The sequence below is a fragment of the Lissotriton vulgaris genome, chromosome 12 (assembly GCF_964263255.1).
Source record: "Lissotriton vulgaris chromosome 12, aLisVul1.2, whole genome shotgun sequence".
Taxonomy (NCBI): Eukaryota; Metazoa; Chordata; class Amphibia; order Caudata; family Salamandridae; genus Lissotriton; species Lissotriton vulgaris.
This window is the reverse complement of record NC_141700.1, coordinates 158940596-158947809: the sequence shown is the minus strand read 5'-3', so window position 1 is coordinate 158947809 and position 7214 is coordinate 158940596.

Here is a 7214-nt window from a genome sequence, read left to right as displayed (position 1 = left end):
TTCCAAAGCGTGGTATCTTTCCCAAACAGCTGACCTCAGTCTTGGTCGCATTCAGCTGAAGACAGTTATCTGCCATCCATTGGGCCACAGCTGTCAGCCCGTCTCTGAACCTAGTAGCCGATGTAGATGGCCCCTCAGCTAGAGTGATAACAAGCTGGGTATCGTCGGCATATGATACCATCGTTAGGTCCCAGTTCTTTGCTACAGCCGACAGTGGCTGAACATATAGGTTGAACAGAGACGGGCTTAGTGCTGAGCCTTGCGGAACTCCCTGGCCTATGGGATGAATTTGAGAGAGAAAAGGCGGTGCCGATACCCGAAAGGATCTGTCCCTCAGAAATGACCTAAACCATTCCAAAGCAGATCCAGTGATCCCTATTGCCTCTAAGCGATGTAAAAGAATGGCATGTGATACCGTATCAAAGGCAGCGCTGAGATCCAACAGGATCAGCGATGCACTCTGACCGGCATCCAAAATCAATCGCAGATGTTCAGATGTGGCTAATAGGGCGGATTCGGTACTATGGCCAGGTCTAAAGCCATTTTGAGATGGATCCAGAATATTATGGAGGCTCATGTATTGAGATAACACATTATTCACATGAGCCTCAGCAATCTTCGCCACCCACGGGAGAGAAATAGGTCTAAAATTCTCTGGTTTTAAAGGGTCCAGCGTGGGTATGCGTCTCATAATTTAAAAATGCCATTGACAAAATACTGGTCAATACTATGTGGCACATTTATCCTTTTAGAGTTATTCGCCATCCTGAAGAAACAGTGCTCACGTTGTCACAGGTAGGCTAAGTCGATGGGTGTATGCCTCTGCTGAAGAAATGCAAGTTTGCAATAGCGATGCAGCTGACTAGGCCCTTGTGTTGGTCTTTCCAAGACACGTTGGTATATATGTTTAAGAAAAAACTGAGGGGCATATTATCAAGCCTGGGGGATACAATTATCGCCGCTTTATCGGCAGAAAACTGACGATAAAGCGGCGATAATAGGCTTGATAATATGCTCTATGGAATTCCAATCGAAGCTCATGTTATATGTCCTTCACATCTAAAATGAGCTTCGATTGGAATTCCATAGAGCATATTATCAAGCCCATTATCGCCACTTTAGCGGCAGTTTCCTGCTGAAAAAGTGGCGATAATTTTATCGCCCAGGCTTGATAATATGCCCCTGACATCGGTAAGCTTCCTTAACACTTTTGCCTGTTCCTGTCAGTCACATTTCTTGGGAATAAATTACAATGCAGAGGAGTAGTTAGTAGTTGGGGGTGGATGAGTCCAGGCATTATGTCAAGATTCTGCAAAAAACAGTTTGGACAAATAGCTTCTGATAAATGAAGTGTATGGTTCACAAAGAAAGCACCAAGCTTCCATTTAAAATAGGATGGCATCAAATGAATGCAACATTCCCTGAAAATGGGAGACTTGTGCAGCACAAGTGATCAGAAAATCACCTATTTCCTACCATGGAGCTAGAGGGTCCTCAAAATCAGACAAGACCTGAATTAGAGTTGCAAGCATGGTAGGTGACTGGCGCCATTTTGAACCCTCTCCGTGTGATTTTCTCATGGCTGTCTCGGTGTTGGAACCAGCAATTTTAACCCCGCCTCCGAGTCATGAAATGTGGGTCTGTTATGTTAGCAAAGGCTTCAGTGCATATCTTTGTCTTACCTGTGAATTTTGGTGTAGAACGAGGGAATTCAATAAAGAACAAGCATTGAAAATGCAATAGGTCTCGCCTTTTATTAAGATAAAGCCATTTGCTTTAATTCTGGTATTGTAAAGCAAAGGAAATGGCTTTAACTTAATTAAATTAGACCTATTGCATTTGTAATGCTTGTTAGAACTGTCGGCAGTACCCGGCACGTTTAAAGCCCTTGGTATAGGGGGGGGGAGGGGGGGGGGGGAGGGGAAGAGACTGAATAGTATTTCCTGTTTTGGTTCCTGTCCTTTGAATGGGTGACATCGCTCATGGTTGAGGACGAGTGGAGTAGAAGTAACGAGTTGCTCTCTCCTCTATCAGTCCTGGGTGTGCTCTGCATATGCCCAGGCTGCCTCTAACCAGTCCATTCACGTGGGATGTTCCTATGTCACAACTCTGGCTGCTACCGTAGGTGTGTATCACCATGGCTGTCTGTAACCAGTGGACTGACAAAATCAATAGTTGTGGCTTAAACGCATGAAAAGTGCTCTGCCGATGATATTGTTAAAAAAGCGAACGTCAGAATGTGTTCTAAAAAGCTGACAGACACCAGTGACTTAATCTTATGCTCGTGTCTCACACGAAGAGTTCATTAAAATAGATTATAACTTGTATCTACTACTAAATATTATTTTTAATAAAACATTGATTTGCTTACGTTTGAAACAAAAATATGCCACTATTTTGAGCCGTTTAGCATAGTTCCGTTTCACCCTCATCCCCTAGTGTTAGACCTGGCATCATTGGCGTGAGTCTCCCTTCCATTTTTGACGGATTGCCTCCTCTGTTTTGATATGTTTTTGCTGGATTTATGCTTTGGGCACTGTGCCACTGCTATCAGTGCCACAGTGCAAGTGCTCCCTATGGTAAATTAATGTACTAATTGGTTATTCCATGATTGGGTTATTTGATTCACTGTCAGCCCCTAGTACAGTGCACCATGTGTGCCCAGGGCTTGTAAATCAAATGCTGCTGGTGGGCTTGCAGCACTGGTTGTACCACCCAAAGAAGCAGCTTGTAAAGGGTTTCTCAGGCCTGCCATTGCAAGGCCTGTGTGCAGTCTAGCACTGCCATGTCGACTTGGCCAAGTGCACCCACTTTCCAGTCCCTAAACCTTCCCTTTGCTTCATATTAGACACCCCTATGGTAGGCCCAAGAGCAGGGTGCATTGTAAGTATAAGGTAGGACATGCTCTGATGTGTGTAGCATGTTCTAATAGTGAATTACAGTCATTTTCGTTTTTCACTATTGAAGGCTACCTGTTCTCATAGGCCAGAATGGGCAGTTAAGATTGTTACATTCTTACAATCCTAACTGACTCAGGGAACATGGTAGAAATTCGAATTTAGTATGCCTGAGCTCCGAATAATAAAATACATCTTTTAGTAAAGTTTATTTTAATATTCTGTGTTTGCAAATGCCACTTTTAGACAGCAGGTATGTGCTTACCTAACCATTTGAGCCCGCCTCTGCTGAGTTGTGTATGCCTTGTCTGGGTTTGTGTGCGACAGGGCTGGGGAAATTCCAGGAGACAGGTTGGGACAGCCCAGTGGTGAATAGAGAGATTTACATCCAGATGGGAGGGAGGAGTGCACCTGGAACCTGAATAGGGCTGGGCCTTCCCTCTACAATGCTGGCTCCACCCCCTGTGGCTTGCCTGATGTCTCTGCCCTGCACTGTGAAAGGAGAGAAGGAATCATGTCAACGGAGTGCTCCAGAGCTGTATCTTCTCTCCCCTGTGCTGGCTCCACCTCCTGTGGGGCGGCTGATGTCTATGCCCTGCACAGTGAAAGGAAGAAGAGAGTTATGTCAACAAAGTGCTCAGGAACTGGTTTGAACTCAGCAGAGGCCTCTCTGCCTTAAGAGAACAAAGGGTTTTGGGGTATAAGTATTGGGACCCTGCTCCCAAGAAATTAGATCACTTCTAGAACAAGAAACCTTTCTGCCAAGGAGAAGAACCAAGGAAGCTGCAGGAGTTGTACTGCCCCACTGCCAGTGTGCAGTTTGCTGGGTTGGCCTGCAGTGGTTGCTTCATTGCCAAGGGAAAGGAGAAGGAACTTTGTAAGGACTTTCATCAACAGAATATTCTCCAAGAGCTTGAACTGTGCTTGTCTCCTGCTGAAGTCTCAGGGCCAAAAGATTTAACTTCCAGCTCCCTCCTGAATTTCCTTGCTGGGAATTCTGACTCCAGTCACTTGCTTGCCGCTGGGAGCCGGAAACGCGACACATCGAGAAGAAGCGTGTTGCCGCTGCAGCTTAAATCATCGCAACGCCGGAGAAGCGAGCCTTCGTCTCATCTCCCTGGAAGCGTGTGTTCATCGGAGCTGTCTGCTGTCATATCACCGGAGAAGCGTGACGCCATCGAGAGGGTCGCCATCGCATCGCCGGAGAAGCGTGTCGCAGGGCCTGTCGCTGCTCCAAAGTACAGAGTTGTCGCAAGGCTGCCAGGGCATCATCGCATCGCCGGATCAAGGGCACCATCTTCTCGCATCGCAACCGGATCAACGCATCACATCAAGGCGCCATCTTGCGCACCGCAACGGGCCCACAGGTCGAGAATCTACACATCACCTCCGCACCGGTAAGGCTCATGACGAGTCCCTTCTCTGCGCAAGCATTGAGGAAGGACGCAACCGTTCCCCCGGGTCACGGAACCAACGCATCTCCCCTTCTGCGAGTCTTTTTGTTTACTTTGCGTTACGCGTTATGCATCCAAGTACTTTGTTGAGAACTTTGTTGCATCTACCATCAACTTGAACTAAGAGACTTTAATCATCTTTTAAGTAATCTTAAGTGTAGTATTATGGATTTTTAGGTCTCGCCTGCTAATGCGCTTGCGCATTGCTGGCGAGATATATAGGGGCTTATCCAGAGCTTAACCAAAGTGGCAATTTCATGCAGTGCACGTGGACACAAGCACGCGCATTTCCCCACATGAAAAGCCATCAGCCTCCCTCCCACAGGCTTCCCCAGCGTGCGCAGTGCGCGCTGGCCTCACTTCTCCTCCCCCCTAATTGCTTATTTTCACGGCCGCCAGTCCGTGAGCTACATCAAAGGGTTCGGCTCCCCGCCCCCTGCTTCATGGATGCTTCTCAGGCCACCAGCCTGATTCACCCACAACTATTGATGCTCGTTCCTGTCCTCCATAGAAAGCGTTTTATTTTCTTTCGGAGATGTTCTTGTATTATATTGCCAATGCTTGTTTTTAAACTTGTTACTTTCACCATGGTATAGACTCTGCTACCACTGGACAGCAAACAGGCGACCAGCCTCGCAACATCTCTGTGTACGGTGATAGAAGTCACAAGCACATTGTCATGTGACCACTCTCTCACGTTCCCTCATTCTCCAGCTGCCTCAGTCTCCCCAGTCTTCATCATCCTCCCTATGCTCTGGTAATTGTTTTAATCTCATGTTTCCTCAGCTGACAATAATCTTTAGATTAATAGGATGTCATACTATCACACTTCATTTCTGACACTTGCTTTTTAAACTTTTTTTGATTTTTCGCCTTCATGAATTAAATTACTTTTCAGGATCCCCGCTGAAAAACAGTATGTAATTAAAGGTCAAGGTTCATTGTGAGGCCGGAAATTACTCAGTCGCATTCTATATTTTTTATACACTTCGTGCGAGTTTGTCACACTTTTTATATTATTCTATGTTGTTATAAAATATTTGTAACTCGTATTTCAAAATGTGTGACCCTATATCAAGGAATGGCCAGTCTATAAGCAATCCCCCATTTCCTCACCACATACACTTGCCAGACTTCTCTGGGAAGCTCACATTGCGCGGCTCATTGCAAGCACTAACTGCTTTTAAACTACCTGTTCCTGGGTGAGGTGCATGGAGCATCAGAGGGGCTGGGGGCTTTGGGGGATGGAAGCTGTTGCTAAGCAGCTATGCATATGCTAATGTGACCACTTTTCCGGTTCTGTATGTGCTTTGGCTGGAGAGAGCAGTGTCATGCAAGCTAAGCCAGGTAAGGCTATGTTTTGTATGCTTGCGTCCTGCTCTGACTTGACCTCTCATTTTGTCTTCATCAAGCAACAAATAAGTAGCAATTCATGGAAACCCAAGTATCTTAAAATGCTAATTCTTTAAAACGTTAAGCACAATGCAGGAGCACACCAGTAAAGTGTAAAACAAGTTATTTTCCCTGCAGTTATTATGTCTCTTCAAAAGGGAGACATGTGAAACATGTCCAAACGTGCATTCTTATTTACACATTATCTGTATGTCATGTTTAACGTTTTTTTAGCTTTATTAATCCAGCTATCAGCAAACAACAAATTGCTCATTCATGAACTGTACATATATTGTGGCAGTAACCCAACATAATTTCTTAGCCTTTCATCATGTATGATTTACATGTTGTCTGGAGTCATTTGAGCACGAGCACTAGTACAGATGGGAGGAAATAAATAAATAACAAAAGCCCTCTGCTTGTTGTCGTTTGTGGTCTTGTGTTAAGTCTATATAAAGAATACTTATTTTTTTTAAACCTGTGTTGTGTCCATCTGTAGTGTTACCACTGTATTACTGTGTATATTCACAAATGTTTAACACACTCCCTCTGAGATAAGCCTGTCTGCTCGTGCCAAGCTACCAAGGGGGTGAGCAGGGGTTATTAAGGAGTATAATCCCCTTATCCTGACTTAGAATTAAGGGTCCCTATTTGGACAAAGGTGAATACTATTGCCAACTAGAGACCCCCAGATCTAACTCCTAGGTTTTTATTTGGGCTCCACCCCTGACGATAAACTGTAAACATACTATGGGTAGATACTCATCTCCTCTGCTGGCAGGGCAAGGTACCAAGCATGTTTCTCCCGGAAACCGTCCACATTGGGGATTAGTTATATTACAAAATCAATAGGGCACAGAAGGCTGACCCTGAACTATAGGGCCTTTTGGTTGACAGGAGTTGGGGTGAGCAGGTCCCGACCCTTTGAAAGTGAACACCTGGGTGTCGCATGTGAGTGTCACTGCTACAGGGCGTGAGAGGCGTTGTATAGCTAACACGTCTCGCGCTAGTAACAACAGTGGTGTTTCTAAATCCTGCTGATCCCTACTAAATCAAAGTCTCTTATAGGATATTGCTCCCTGTCATTACACTGGGGTGGTTCAGTTACCATGCTTCGGAGGAGCCAAGCTTCTCCCCCCCCGTCCTGCGTCTCCAGCTGGGGAGATCAGCAGCAGAGATCTCGGTCAGAGAATCGGATGACACTGCTGAAGTAAGCACAGGCCATTCTTGCAGCAGCCATGATGGTCCCTCTAGGAAATTCTGCTTACCAAATGTGACTATCACGCCTGTTTTACAAACATTACTTTGTCATTTGGCACGTGATGTTTCACATTTAAATACCCTCGGTACGAGGTAAGAATTCACTAAATGCAAGTTGTAATGTTGACAAAAATAGCCAGGGCTTGCTGCTGCCTGAGGTTGTCACACGTGACTGGGCGGTTCACGCTTGTCCGCCTTAGTATCTGAGGAC